Below are 16,165 nucleotides of genomic sequence, written 5' to 3'. Positions count from 1 at the left end.
CTCTACAAGGGCGGAGAGCTGAAACTGCCCATATTTCGACATTTTATGATTTCTTTATTTATTTAGTCATATTTAATCTGCGAGAATTTACCCATCATTCTTTTGGACAAGTTGTGTTGATTGGCTAAGAGAAAAATTATTAAATACAAAAAACATGATTAATTCTGTAGAAAGTGTTTTTTATTACATCAGTTGTGTCATTTAATAACACTTTGATTTTCTTCTTTAATAAGACTTTAATATTTAAATAATATTTAAAATCTGCATTTCCAGAATGTTCCACTGTTCTACAGATAGGTAGTTGTTGTGTTTGTGGTGTGAATGTGTAGATTAGAGCTGGTTAAATTATGTTTATTGAGTGTTAAACTCAGCGCAGCTTTCTCCCCCATCTCTGCTGTGAATGCGGCTACCGTAATACACAATTTAGATGTGCACTCTTAAACTTTTTCTCAAGAAAATATGTTTTTTTTCTTTTGTATTGCTTGTACATACTTTACATGTGTTTGTTTTAAATATGTAGTTATTACTATTATTATAATGATTATTTTCGCTTGGTTCCACTATGCGCAGTGTGTGATTCACATGGGCGGAGAGCAGCTGAAACTGCCCATATTTCTACATTTTCTGTTTTTCTTTATTTTTCTAATCATATTCACGCTGCGAGATTCTACCCCTCATTCTCGTGGACGAGTTTGTTGATGCTGAAATGCTCTGTCAGACCCGTTGTTCTGTCCGGCTGTGATGAGCGCCGGCTCGTTCTGGGAGGCAGCAGAACTGCAGCACCTGTTTGAGCAGCAGTTTCGCTCTCTTTCCACTCCATTATTCTGCCTTTTACAGCTGATTGAGTCCCTCCACAGACATTTTCAGATTTCAATAAAATGGCGTTTTTCCCCCAGCCCGGGTCCACTCACAGCGGCGCATGAATTGGGAATAAGTAGGCAGTAAAGTGCTCTAGTTCTCCAGGCGACGGCTGCAGCCTGAATTTAGCCTCCCGGCTCACGCGGCCTGATGTTCTGCTCAGCGGTTCAGCAGGAAATCATGGTGAAACATGTGCTTTACAGGAGCCTGGAGTTCAATTTTCAGGGTTTTCTTCATGATTTCTATCCTGTTTTCTTTCTCTCTTATTCACAAGCAGCCCTGATATGTTGATTTCTTAAGCCAGAGCTAATGATACTGGCTTAAATTGATGTATGAAGTAAAGAAATAAAACTGTTGCATGTGCTTCAACAGAAAAAGACGCTTTATAGAGTTTCCTACTGTGTATATGTATTGAATTAAACATTCATAAAACACATGCAGTCTGCTGCTTTTATATACATTTTTATCCCTATCATTAGCAATGCTTCATACACTAGAAAGTGCCGCCATGTTTGAGGTATAGTTACTGTGAGCCCTGCAGTAGAAACAGTAGAAACTAACTTGTTTTTTTATAATATTTGGAGAATTTAAAATCAATAAAACTGGAGAAACATAAGTTTCCCCCCAAGCTCCCCCCCCCCTTATATAAACTCCATCATTATCCCTATCATTAGCAATGCTTCATACAGTACAAAGGTTTACTGTGCGTAATGTCACCAAAGCGCCGCCATGTTTGAGGTATAGTTACTGCAATCCCTGCAGTAGAATCAGTAGAAACTAACTTATTTTTATAATATTTGGAGAATTTAAAATCAATAAAACTGGAGAAACGGAAGTAAAGTGAGGAAATAGGTCCTGGTGGTGAAACATGTGCTTTAACAGAAGCCTGGAGTTAAATTTTCATGATTTGTATCCTGTTTTCTTTTGCATTTATTCAGAGGCAGCCCTGATATGTTGATACTTATATTTCTAAAGTCAGAGCTAATGATACTGGCTAAAATCGATGTATGAAGTAAAGAAATAAAAATGTTCAAGTCAAGTCAAGTCAAGAGGCTTTTATTGTCATTACATCTGAGTACAGGTACACAGTGTGATGAAATTACGTTCCTCCGGAACCATGGTGCAACATAGAACAACAAGCAATAGACAACATAAAGTGCAGGAGTGACGACAGTGCAACATAAAACTATAAAATTATAACACTATATAACAATAAATACAATAAATACAAAGGACGAGACAATTTAAAGACAGGACAGTGCAGTACCGATACGGTATAATAAGTGTATAGTGGGGATAAGGTGCAGAGATGTGTGACATACTGTAACATATAGAACATATATAATCACAGCAGTTACTGAGGTAGAGTTTATAGTTTTTAAGAGTGCAGCAAATAAAGTCATGTCAGCCTCTGTGTGCTGACTGGGTGTGTGTGTGGGAGAAGTTCAGTTCTTGTGAGTGTAAAGGGGGGGGGTGTACAGTTTAGTTTTGTGCGAGTGTGTTGGGTGAGTGGTGGGTGGGGTGGGGGTTCAGTTCTGTCTCTGTGCGTTGAGAAGTCTGACTGCCTGGTGGATGAAGCTGTTGCAGAGTCTAGTAGTGGAGGCTCGGATGCTCCTGTATCTTCTGCCGGACGGCATCAGACCGAAGAGTCCGTGTGAGGGATGGGTGGGCTCGTCCACAAAGCTGGTGACTTTGCGGATGCAGCGTGTGGTGTAGATCTCGGCGATGGAGGGAAGAGAGACTCCGATGATTTTCTCAGCTGTCCGCACTATCCGCTGTAGGGTCTTGCGGTCTGAGATGTTGCAATTCCCAAACCAGACGGTAATGCAGGTGCTCAGGATGCTTTCTACAGTCCCTCTGTAGAACATGGTGAGGATGGGGGGTGGGAGATGTGCTTTCCTCAGTCTCCGCAGGAAGTAGAGGCGCTGCTGGGCTTTCTTGGTTATGGAGCTGGTGTTGAGGGACCAGGTGAGGTTCTCTGCAATGTGAACACCGAGGAACTTGGTGTTATCCACAATTTCCACAGCAGAGCCGTTGATGTTCAGCGGGTGGTGGACAGCTGGAGCTCTCCTGAAGTCAACAACCATCTCCTTGGTTTTATCCACGTTAAGAGATAGGTTGTTGGTTCTGCACCAGTCCGTCAGCCACTGCACCTCCTCTCTGTATGCTGACTCGTCGTTCTTGCTGATGAGGCCAACTACAGTTGTGTCATCAGCGAACTTGATGATGTGGTTTGAGCTGTACTTTACAGTACAGTCATGAGTCAGCAGAGTGAACAGCAGTGGGTTATTTTCAACCCAACCGCTGGGTTATTATAGCACCAGCCCAGCAGTAGTTAATTTGACCCAGCAAGATGGGTTGACCCATTATAACCCAGCAGTTGAGTTAAAATATACTACCCAAATGCTGGGTCAAATTAACTGCAAATTAAGGTAATTTCAACTACACATATTTGTTATCTACTCCACCCAAATGCTGGGTCAAAGTAATTTAAATTCTGGGTTGTTTCACCAGCGAGATACATTTGTTCAGTTACCTATCCAAATGGTTGGTGAAATTAACAGAAATGACAGATTAATTCTAACACACCATAGTTTAATCCTTTGTGAAATAAATTGCTATAAACTATATGTTATGCAATAAACACCTAAACAATAATGTAATTTTTACAAGGCACCGCCTTGAAATTTATTATAACTGAATGCCAACAATGTAAAATGTAACAATTATGGAAAATAATTCATATTAATTATAAATAAAATATTATTGTGATTAAAATTCCAAAGCCTGTCCAGCAAGGATTGTCATTTCCCGGTGTCAGGACATGGGTAAGGTCTGGATGCCATGGCCTCATGGAGGTGCTCCACCATATTTGTTCCAGGCTAAAAAAGATAGAAAGAATGCAAAAGAGTAAGTGAGTGTGAGAAAGGACCATTTAAAATAAAGAATAGTTAAGTTTATAAATTGGAAAGGATTCAGAGCATCTCAAATTCAAAATTATAAACATGAGTACTCTACCTTCTATTGCATAGTAACAGAATAGTTCAACTTAAGCCTTCAGAACAGAAATGTCCTTCACAAATTATTAAAAAAGAAATAAAGCCAGATTGCAGTCAATTTACATTTACTGTCAATGAAACAAACATATATACATCCATTATTTTACATGCTTCTAAGCTGTGCACTTTGGGTGGCAATTTCATCCTCCAGAAACTTAAGCTGGGAGAGTCTTTAGCAGCCCTCTTCAGTGCATTTGATTTTGAGAGGAGCTGTACCATTTTGCTCCCAGCCTTGCCCTCTGCTTGCTTCCTGTCTCTCCCCCCCCCACCCCCCCCCCCCACCCCCATTAGACGAACACTTAAACTTTATTCTCACAAAAAAATCCTGTCATAAAAAAGTATTTTAGAATCGCTAGCTATGTTGTAAAAATGTTTGCAAAGACCTACACGAAAAAGCTAAGCTAAGCTAGCAAATTAGCCTGCTGGCTAGCAAATCAGTTAGCAGTATTCCCCCTAATTCGTTTAGTTACAGTGAAATAAAGCTGATAGTTAATGATAAAGTGGGAATTGGGGTCCTTGCACTAGCTATAACACAACACAGACACCGTGAATTAAATATTTACCACAAAGATGATCAGTCTCTCTCGAGCACGTGCGAGCTGCTGAAGGAGCATGGAGCATGTCTGGGCGCGAAATGGTGGAGGAGGAGCACGTCCTGTAAACGTGATGACGGTCGAAGCACAAACAACCCAGCTGCTGGGTCAACTGATGCATGTTGGGTTGAAGAACTTTGCGAAATTTTGACCCAGCACATGAGTTGCACAAAAACAACCCAAATCCCCCCAAAAATAACCCAGTTCCCATAAAAATAACTCATAATGGGTTAGACATTTCATAACTCAGCAGTTTTTAGTGTGTAGTGGAGCTTGGGGGGACATAAATAAAATTTGAGGGGCAATGCATGCAAAATCTTGGTAAATTAGCTGATGTATGAGATTGGAATTTGTTGGCAGATTTAGGCAAGAATTACAGACTCTAAACGGCATGGTTTTGAACCATTATAAGGGCAGATATTGTATTGAACTCAGATGCATTGTGCACTGTAGACGGTAGGGGTGGGCAATATCATATCGTATACAATATATCGTGACACAGAAATATCATGATATTAAAAATCCATATCGTGATAATAGGGCTGTTCTGTCTTAAAAGTAGTCTATTATTTACTGTGAAGCTTTAGGTTTATTTATTGTATAATTGTTTTAGTTTGCAGTTTATATGCATGCACTAAATATTCTGCAGTATTATTTGCTGCATTATATTATTTTATGCTATAATCTTTATTTTGCCACATTATGATTATGCTGTTATACTATTATACTATATTCCTGAAATGAATTAATTATTTTATGTTTTCCTATATCGCCAAGTATATCGTTATCACAAAAATACCCTGAAATATCGTGATATTATTTTAGAGCCATATCGCCCACCCCTAGTAGACGGGTTAAATAGCTACTTGAAGGAAAGTGTGCAGTGTGTGTGCTGGCTTGTTTAAGTCTCTGCCAGCTGGTGTTAAGTGGTACAGGCACTACACTACACTACACTACACTAAGTCCAGGTTTATAAGTGTTTTCTCTCTCCTGCAACAGCAAAGATATAGATTTCCTTCATTTGCTTTCCATCCACTTCTCCCAGTTGAGTCTCAGCCAGCGATACTGTACGTCTCTCTCCTGCCAGCGCCACCAGGCTGTGCTTTCCCTCCGCTGAAGCTCGAGCAGTCTGTCTCTGGAACTTCTCCAGATACACAGAGAAACACAACACTGAGAAGAACAGCAAGCTACTGACTTTCCCACCAACAGAAGGGAGAGGAACCCAACAGAGCAGGGGTGTCCAAACTTTTTTTGTTGGGGGCCAGAAGGAGAAATATATTTGAAGTCACGGGCCACAGACTCTGTAATAAAACATATAATGAAATATACCACTTTAAATAATACATTTTCCTGATTACTTTCATTTACACACCATTTTACTTGACTTACTATCTTCATCTTTGACAGTGTTGTGTAAACTTTGTGTAAAATTTTTGTGTAAAATTTTTCGAATTGATGTTTCATTTAATGATGTCTCTTAATATTAAACTCTTTAATTACGACAACTTTTAGACTCTTTGGCCTGTTTTTCTGCGCTAGAAATGCGCACTCTCTCCGCTTTTAGACTCTTTGCCTTGTTTTTCTGCGCTAGAAATGCACACTCTCTCCGCTTTTAGACTCTTTTGCCGTTTTTCTGTGCTAGAAATGCACACTCTCTCCGCTTTTAGACTCTTTGGCCCGTTTTTCTGCACTAGAAATGCGCACTCTCTCCGCTTTTAGACTCTTTGGCCCGTTTTTCTGCACTAGAAATGCGCACTCTCTCCGCTTTTAGACTCTTTGGCCCGTTTTTCTGCGCTAGAAATGCGCACTCTCTCCGCTTTTAGACTCTTTTGCCCCGTTCTTCTGCGCCAGAAATGCACACTCTCTCCGCTTTTAGACTCTTTTACCCCGTTTTTCTGCGCTAGAAATGCGCACTCTCTCCGCTTTTAGACTCTTTTGCCCCGTTCTTCTGCGCCAGAAATGCACACTCTCTCCGCTTTTAGACTCTTTGGCCCGTTTCTGACACCTAGCGTTCAAACTCTGAATCTCTCTAAAATACCTCGCGGGCCACTCCAAAAAAGGAAACGGGCCGCAAATGGCCCGCGGGCCGTAGTTTGGACACCCCTGCAACAGAGGAACCATACTGATAGATAATAAACCACTGCTGTAGAAGAACCACCACTGCTGAAAAGAGAACAAACTCAAATAAAGAATACAGCAGAACCAAGATCCAGTATTCAGAATCCAAGATAAAAGTAAAAGGGGGAGTGACGAGACACGATATTTGGTTCACGAGAACAAGACGAGACAAGATTTAAAAATAAAATTTTAAAGAAACATCAAAAATTAAAACTGGTTTGAAAACTAGAGTTTTATTTGACAAAATCATATAACACACACTTAACAGACTGGTTTCTCTCACACATTGATTTTATAGGAAATAGAAATAAAAATAAGATTAAAAAATAAAAATAAAACTTTTCTAGGTCTTATATAGTGCAAACAATAAGTGCAAACCACAACCAGTCATATTAAGCCTATGGTTTGTGTTTTTTCTCCTAAATCTCTTGTAATTCAATGATGAATAACCATAACCAGTCATATTAAGACAGAACATGTTTTTAAATACAGTACAGAGCTAAGTGATTAGTACAGCTGTCTATGAAACAGTCAGGTGTAGGATTTACTTACAGTATTTATATATGGTTTGTGTCTTGTTGGTCACTCTGTTACCGTTTATTGTTTCCACTGGAGCCAAAATGCAGCCAGATATACTTAATCTTAACAGTAGCAGAAGCTTCTTCTATACCAGGAGTAAGTTATTTAATTAGAGTTCAGTATGGTCCAGTTCTCTTTTTTTCCACCCGTTTTCGGGCTCCCTATCTCCTTATAAAGGCGTTTTTTCACGACCGTGACCCTGACAACACGGGTTGGATCCCGCGTGAGGAGCGGTGTGTCTATTTATTTATTTTTTCTTACCGCGTCTGAACAGATCTGATTGACTGAAGAGAGCGTTTGGTGATCTTACCCCACACGTGATTGGTCTGTGATTTACTGCACCACAAAGCGTGTATACAATTAAATCCTTCTCAGTAGGTTTGGGTCCGGACCCGGACCGCGGTCCGCCCATTAGTGACCTCTGTTCTATGCAAATACCCAAATTTTTCTCTTCTGCTGAGAGCTGCTCTCACTCCTCAGCTACACACTGTATCGCTACTGGGTTGCCAGATCCCTCTTAAAAAGTCCACACTAAACAATTTTTTTTCTTCCCGCGAGACAGGTTTAAGCTTGACGAGAAATATCGTCACGTTTAAATCTCGCGAGATCTCGTGCCAGGAGATCTCGTCACACCCCTAGTAGTATTATATAGTTTATTATGCAGGACTGGAGATATTGAATATTTTAGCAATCGAATATTCTACTGAAAATTCCTACGATTAATCGAATAATCAGATGAAACATATTTTTGCTTGTTTAAAGAGATATTATTAACACACAAGGAAAAATACCCAACTGGTTCCCTTTTTTTAGATAAAAGTTTTATTTCATAATATCTGAAACTGAAACTATTATGAATAGTGTTGTCCCAATATCAAAATTATGACTTTCGATACGATACCTGCCTAAATATCTCAATACAGATACTGAAACGATACCCCGGCAAAAACCTAAAATATCAGAAATTATGGAGTAATAGAGGATCCAACATGAATCTAAATAGAAAAGATTAACTTTGTGATGATGTTTATTATTATTATTTTAAAAATATATAGTTTATAGAATTTCTTTAATAGTTGACTTTGTGAGTTATGAACTGTTTAAGAGAAGAGCCCCTCCCAACCACAAAATCTCTGAAAAAAGTAGGATAAATGTCAGTCATGTAATCAGCCCTGCCCTCAGCCCTGCCCTGCCCCCCTGCCCCCATGTGCACTTCTAAGAACTGAGCCATTGTTCATTGTTTTAATTCACTCAATTGCTGAAAAGCAGAGAAAAACAGAAAATAAGGCATTTAAAAGCTGATAGACATTTAAATCCGCTGATATTTCCTGCATTACAGGATCTGTGTGGTGTTTGGATGATTTAGAAATTTACATGATGAGTTGAGTGTGGAGTCGGCTCATTGAGAATCAGAATCAAAGAAAGTTTTTCCTCGCCTCATCCAATAGGCATAATGCACAAGTGCATTGTGCCATTTTAAAAGTGGTCTGTGTGAAATAATGTGCTTTACAATTAAATTTCTTGAGGCAGAGAAAATTCTTCGATTATTTTAGTATATTTTGTAATTGTAATTTTTGTAACTCAAATTACCTCAAGGAATGATTCCGATTTTCCGACCAATTGCAGAATGAGTCAGGCTATCATCACCCATTAAACAGTAGAGGTGTGACAAAGCGGCATGTACCACCAGCCACCAGCAAAGGGCCTGAAACCGCTGGTGCATTTGGTCCAAAAAACACCAAGTCCCAGAATCCCCAGGGGTAATCAGCGCTAATCAGGATCAGCTGTGTGACACAGCATAAAACCCCCAGTCACCCGAGGTTCTCTGTCGCACCTTTGTAGAGGGGTGACCGGTAACATTGGAAAAAGAGAAAAGAGATAATACGATAAAAGAAAATGAAAGAGAAATTACAATCAAAGAAAGGACGACAAGAAAAGAAAAGGAGATAAGAGAGGTTTCAAAAGAAAGCCAAAAAAGCTTAGAAATCTCAAAAGGAAACCAGACAAAATAAATAAATAAATAGATAGATATTAGAAGAAAACAAGAAAAAGAGAAGGTTTTTTCTTAGGAGGAGACCTAACCAGGTACTTTATCATGTAAAACTGTTGACACACTTCAAAGGGTGGGTGCCATAGTGGGAACTTAACAGGGCCCTCAATAATAAACATTAAGGAATTTTCTTACTGTACACTGGACACCATAAAATTAATTGCAAGAAAAGACACAGTAAAGGGCAATTTGTATTGTTTTTGCCACTCCAGAAGGCACGTTAGCAACATTTCTTTCTGCCATGGAGCCAATAGGGGTGGCGGTTGCCCCCCCTGCCCATCTCAGAGTCTGTCAGAGCTCTGCGATGCCTCCAGCGTTAGATTATCTACGGACTGAAAGGAGAAACGAAAGCACACTCGCTCTGTCCCACAGCTGAGGCCTCTGAACGCTGTTCTTCACTGAGCACATTACACAGCTTTATCTGCTTTAGTGCTCTCGCGTCCTCTGGCTGAGAAAGCGCGAGAGCGTGTTGTTCAGGATTCTCTGCAGGAAAGATGTGTTTCTATTGATTCTGACTGACCAGAAAGTGGACAGAAAGAACCCACACACAGTTATTCAATCAAATCAATGTCAAATTCTGATTTATGCTAAACAAAATGGGCCTTTTTCCTCAGTTAAACATCTCATTACTCCAAAATACTACAGTAATATAACTTAATACTTTTATCATTAATAGCATAGAAAGGCTTCTTTAAAAAATGTAATGTATCAATTAATAAAAGTTTAATTTGCTGGTTTTATAGGACTACAAATGTAGGTTTATTAAAAACTAAATAGACTTACAGCTCTTGAAAAAAAATAAACCACTTAAAAAATTATGAGTTTCTTTGATTTTACCAAATTAAGGAAGATGGATGATCACAAGCCATCAAACCACCAAACTGAACTGCTTGAATTTTTGCACCAGGAGTAAAGCAGCATAAAGTTATCCAAAAGCAGTGTGTAAGACTGGTGGAGGAGAACATGATGCCAAGATGAATGAAATTAAAACTGTGGTTAAAAACCACCAGGATTATTCCACCAAATATTGATTATTTCTAAACTCTTAAAACTTTATAAATATGAACTTGTTTTCTTTGCATTATTTGATTTTTGTTATTTCAGCCATTTAATTTATTTGCATTGTCTGTAAATAAATGCTCTAAATGAGAATATTTTTATTTGGAATTTGGGAGAAATGTTGTCTGTAGTTTATAGAATAAAACAACAATGTTCATTTTACTCAAACATAAACCTATAAATAGCAAAATCAGAGAAACTGATTCAGAAACTGAAGCGCTCTCTTCGTTTTTTACAGAGCTGTATATATGCGTCTCTGATCTCCTCTGAATGAGATCATGGTTTGAGTGATGGGATTACGATGCTCCTGGAGATGCACTGTATCCTGTTCATGAATTAGTTCAAAATTTGAGTTAAAAATTCAAATTGCCACAAAATGGAGATAAGTGTAAAACGTTGGCCTCCTTTAGCAGAGCTCCCCGAGGCTGGAGCTCCACTCTCGCTCTCTACCGCTTTGTTTAATAATACTTTTAATGTATTTCCATTTTCTGTTTTTATAGCTCCTCACTATCAACAACAGGCAGTCCCCGAGCAACAACTCAGCCTCTTCAAATGCAGCAAAATGTGTCCTTTTGCCTTTAGAAATGTTTTATTTACCACCCAGATAGCAGAATTAATGCAGATCAAACCTGGGCCACATTTGGATTTTTTTTTTTTTGTATTCTCACAATGATGGACCACAAGTTTGCCAAATGTGGTTTTGCATTTTTAATTACTTTGATTTTTATATGACATATTTTCTTTAAACCAAACTGAACTGCTTGAATTTTTGCACCAGGAGTAAAGCAGCATAAAGTTATCCAAAAGCAGTGTGTAAGACTGGTGGAGGAGAACATGATGCCAAGATGCATGAAAAAAACTGTGATTAAAAACCACCAGGATTATTCCACCAAATATTGATTATTTCTGAACTCTTAAAACTTTATGAATATGAACTTGTTTTCTTTGCATTATTTGAGGTCTGAAAGCTCTGCATCTTGTTAATTATTAGAGATTGATAGGTCTGTTCTTGTGTTTAGACTGGATTTGCGCTCAACCCCTTTCTTTCATAGTGCATCAGTTCAGCATTTCCACAGCAGAGAGTTCAGTTACAGGGAATATATAGATAATATTATACAGCTCTGGAAAAAAAAATGAAGAGAGCACTTCAGTTTGCTATATATAGGTTTATGTTTGACAAAAAAACAAACAAAAAAAGATGCAGAGCTTTCACACCTCAAATAATGCAAAGAAAACAAGTTCATATTCATAAAGTTTTAAGAGTTTAGAAATAATCAATATTTGGTGGAATAACCCTGGTTGGTTTTTAATCACAGTTTTTTTCATGCATCTTGGCATCATGTTCTTTTCCTCCACCAGTCTTACACACTGCTTTTGGATAACTTTATGCTGCTTTACTCCTGGTGCAAAAACAATTTAAGCAGTTCAGTTTGGTGGTTTGATGGTTTGTGATCATCCATCTTCCTCTTGATTAAATTCCAGAGGTTTTCAAATCTGTAAAATTAAAGAAACTCATCACAAACTCTATCTATCTATCTATCTATCTATCTATCTATCTATCTATCTATCTATCTATCTATCTATCTATCTATCTATCTATCTATCTATCTATCTATCTATCTATCTATCTATCTAGTGTAGCAATTACACCAAATAAAATGTGTATGAGGGTATAATTTATTTTAAATACTGTATTTCTCAGAGTTAATTCCCAGTCAAAGATACTGTACGTCTTTCTGCTGCCAGACCATCAGGCTATTCCCTCTACTGATGCTCGAGCAGTCTGCTCCTGGAACCTGTCCAACAACCAGAAACTCAACACTGAAAAGAACAGCAAGCTCTCGACTCTCATACACACACACACACACACACACACACACATACAAGTATGCATAGTGCTGACTATTTCATTTTTATCCCAGCGATAAAAAACATGAAGAAACACAACAGAAGTCCCCTAGATAGGAACCCTGCTGAGGGAGGGACAAGAATAATTGTAAATAGAAGCTACTATAAAAACCAGACTTGTCAGGCTCATGAAGAGATTTGACTCATAGTATATTGTGTTATTTTTGATTAAATAAATCAGTATTTTATCTTAATCAATATTAAGCATTATTAATATATTATACATTTTTAGTTATGATTTCTGGTTCATTTTATTTGTAATCATGAGTAAAACTTTATATGTGTGAAAGGCTTTAAGTCCTCCTCTCAGAGTTGGTCTGAAAAATGTGCATTTAATCTGTATTGTGTGGAACTTGCTAAAATATATGTGACTATTGTTTCTTTACAGACAGAAATTGTTGGCACCTGTTTTAAGGTGAGATCAGTCTAATCGAACAAGTTGACAACATTGATCATCTTAGGTCAAGTCAACCTAACCGTGCTTCTGCATGGTTAAGATCAGGGTTTTAATCAGTCAGTGGCGCTCCTGTATTTCCCGTCATCAAAATAGAAACACGCCGGAAATGTACCTGAACACACGTCACTTCCAGACCACCATGTCTATCAGTGTAGATATATTCCTAAACTCTGATGCTGTTTTAACTGCATTTGCGCAAGACATAAAAATAGACTATCGACAGGGTGTAAGATAGCAATGAGCATGGCGACACACCTTGTGCAGGATGTATGGTAAGGCCCATATAGATTTTGGCCAGAACAGACTTGAGTTTAGACTGGAGGAGGCTGAAATATCCAGGCTTAGAGCTTTAAACCACTTAAGCCATTTGAGGACTTCAACAACTGTATCTCCTCGAAAACGTTTCTCCATATATCCAGAAGCAAGACACCCATACCAGAAAGACAATTGCTCCAAAAAAAGGCTTTTTATTTGGACATCTGCAGGAAATGTCTGGGAAAACCGGTTTTGACGCTAAGAAATCGTCTCATAAGACTGTCGGAAATCTCTCCTTGTGTGCGAGTGCTCATTCACAGCTTGTTTTAGCAGTTAATTGAGCTAAAATTAATTTAGTCGCATCTGACCAGATTGGGCTTAAAATCATGCTAAAATCGCACCAGTGTACACCTTTAACTGGTTCAAACTGGTTATCTTGCATAGTCAGAACTCTTAAAACTTACCTGTTTGAGTCTTGTTTGTTTCCTTTAAGCTTTGATTCATTTTCCTCTATTTCCTGTTGTCTATTTCAGTGGTTTGCAAACATTTTAGATCATGTACCACCCACAATCAAACTAAAAAGTCAAAGTACCAAAAGTCATCCACCGAAATATAGACGGTGCAAGCAAACTAGGAGTGAACAATGAGGACAAAAAATGCAATGTGTAATTACACAACAACAAATTAATGCTTTTGACATGTGGCTAAACTTCAAATTCTAATAGAAATGCTGCAAAATTAAAAATTACTTTGCCTATCAAGTTTGTGACAAATTGTTTATTTAGTTTTTATCTGAAAGTTTTTTATCTGAATATGTCAGTCTCCAGTGAAACCAGGCAAATTCTACAGTTTTAGAGATTTGAAAATCCCCAGGTGCCTGCATGCATTGGCTCGTACAATCTTTTTTGTTTTTGATACTTAAAAAAAAACATTTATTTGGTGGTGTACAACCTTGCTGTGCTTCACCTACAACCAGTGGTACACATACCACAGTTTGAGAACCACTGATCTATTACATTCCAAATTCTTCGAATAAAGTGGCAAAGCTATTTGGTAGGCCCCTGGGGTTAGGGGCGTGACCACTGTGACCCGGAAGGAGGAAGCTCACAGAGATACACAGACACGGGGATTAAATGAACTCAAATCATACCTTTATTGGCTTGAAAATGCCCTCCACCACACCCAGAATAAACTTAAAGAAACATAGCTCGCCCAATGGGGCTCTAGAGTCCGTAGAATTACTTAGTTTTTACTTTAAAGGCTAAATACGAGTCTGCGCAGCCTCAGCCCCCAGCTCCCCAGTGACAGTTCTCCCAAATGATGGCGGAGGCTGAGTATATATGCCTGTCTCAACTGGCGGCTCAATCAGCCCTCATGCGGGCCAGCTGAGACAGGCATGGCTTTGCGCTCTGGCGTGGGGCGGACTCACAACTCCCCCGCCTCCTCACGCCACAATATATATATATATATTTATTTATTTTATTTTTTATTTTTTTTAAATCACTAAATATGTCACAAGGGTCTTTTGATGTATTGTTCTATTACATATTTTAGATTAGATTAGATTAGTATAAAGTTTACAGCAGTACTTTACACTTTTGGACTTATGAAGGATATGAAGGATGATGGATACTATATGTGTGTTATAGTTACAGTATATCATACTAAGCTAGTACTGGCTCAGTGGTGAAGGCACAGGGTCATTGATAACAAGGTTGTGGGTTCAATTCCCAGGTCTACTGTTTTAAGCCACCACTGTTGGGCCCTTGGGCAAGGTCCTTAACTCTTTCTGCAGCACCAGTGGTGCCGTGACCCTGAACACTGACCCCGGTGTTCTCAGCTGGGATATATAGAAATAAACCTAGGGCAGTGGTGGCTTAGTGGTGAAGGCACTGGGTCATCGATAACAGGGTTGTGGGTTCAATTCCCAAATGTACTGTACTGTACTGAGCTACCACTGTTGGGCCCTTGGGGAAGGTCCTTAACCTTTTTCTGCTCCAGTGGTGCCGTGACCCTGAACACTGACCCCGGTGTTCTCAGCTGGGATATATAGAAATAAACCTAGGGCAGTGGTGGCTTAGTGGTGAAGGCACTGGGTCATCGATAACAGGGTTGTGGGTTCAATTCCCAAATGTACTGTACTGTACTGAGCTACCACTGTTGGGCCCTTAACCTTTTTCTGCTCCAGTGGTGCCGTGACCCTGAACACTGACTCCGGTACTCTCAGCTGGGATATACTGTAAATATATATAAAACCTGTAGCAATGGTGGCTCAGTGGTTACAGCAGAATGTAAAAAATGATGTTCTAGTTTTATTTAAACATGTAGGCCAACATTTTTGCAAGCTTGTTTTTAAGTATATGCCACAAAACATATTTGGTGAGTTTTACAAAAAAATCCTAAACTGACATTACATTACATGCCTTTACTGGAGAAAATTTAGATTTGTGTTTTGTAAAGTTTCTATAAACAGTATGACCAGACTCATGTATAAGGCACATTTACATGTGACTCGGATGCACAAATGTAAAGTTTACAACGTTAATAGCAGCAATTTTAGACTCTGAAATGAGTATAAAATATGTAAAGTTTACACAATACTCTCTGGCATCAGGTACAAATCATATCAAATCATAGGACGCTTACAGTGTGGTCAGGCTCATGTGTAAGTTATATTTACATAAGGTTTATAACAGTACTGTCAGAGTGACAGGAATCAGAGATGTGTAAACTTTACAGCAGTACTGTCATACTGTTTGTAACGCTGGGACCAGACGGGAGGCGGACGTAAATGCGGGTAAGACAAGATTTATTAAACAAATAAGCAACTAAACAAGTAAACATAGAACAGAGAAGCAAACCAAAACAAGCGAGGGGTAACAATAACAAACGAGAGATAAACTAACAAACAAACAGGAAGAACAACAAAAGCAAAGCTAGACAGAATATAACTAAACAGGGCAGTGGATATACACGAGGATAAATACGAAAATAAACAAAATAAACAAAGAGACAAACAGGAAATAAACGTAACTAGAAATAACGTGACCGATAAAAAAAAACAGCGAGTAAATAGAAATCAATGACGTGACGTGACAGACAACGGGGGAAGGTTCAAAGACCGACGGAGGACAAGGTGGCAAAGGAGGGCTATTTATAGTAACATAAAACACACTAGAATTGGAAACACCTGGGGAAGGGGCGGAGCTACAAATGAGACACACATGGA

At 38.7% G+C, this 16,165-nt stretch overlaps 1 long non-coding RNA gene across 1 annotated transcript; it reads right to left on the bottom strand.

The window, feature by feature from the left end:
• Window positions 1–3,518: 3,518 nt before the first annotated feature.
• On the bottom strand, window positions 3,519–4,748 carry LOC125806148 (uncharacterized). The gene is made up of 2 exons (XR_007441445.1): window positions 4,481–4,748; window positions 3,519–3,740 (listed from the first exon to the last, which is right to left on the bottom strand). It is a non-coding gene; the product is annotated as an uncharacterized LOC125806148 (long non-coding RNA).
• Between the last annotated feature and the right edge of the window lie 11,417 nt (window positions 4,749–16,165).

This window comes from Astyanax mexicanus, chromosome 12 (assembly GCF_023375975.1).
Source record: "Astyanax mexicanus isolate ESR-SI-001 chromosome 12, AstMex3_surface, whole genome shotgun sequence".
In the NCBI taxonomy this organism is placed as follows: domain Eukaryota; kingdom Metazoa; phylum Chordata; class Actinopteri; order Characiformes; family Acestrorhamphidae; genus Astyanax; species Astyanax mexicanus.
This window is presented reverse-complemented; position numbering and strand designations above follow the sequence as displayed.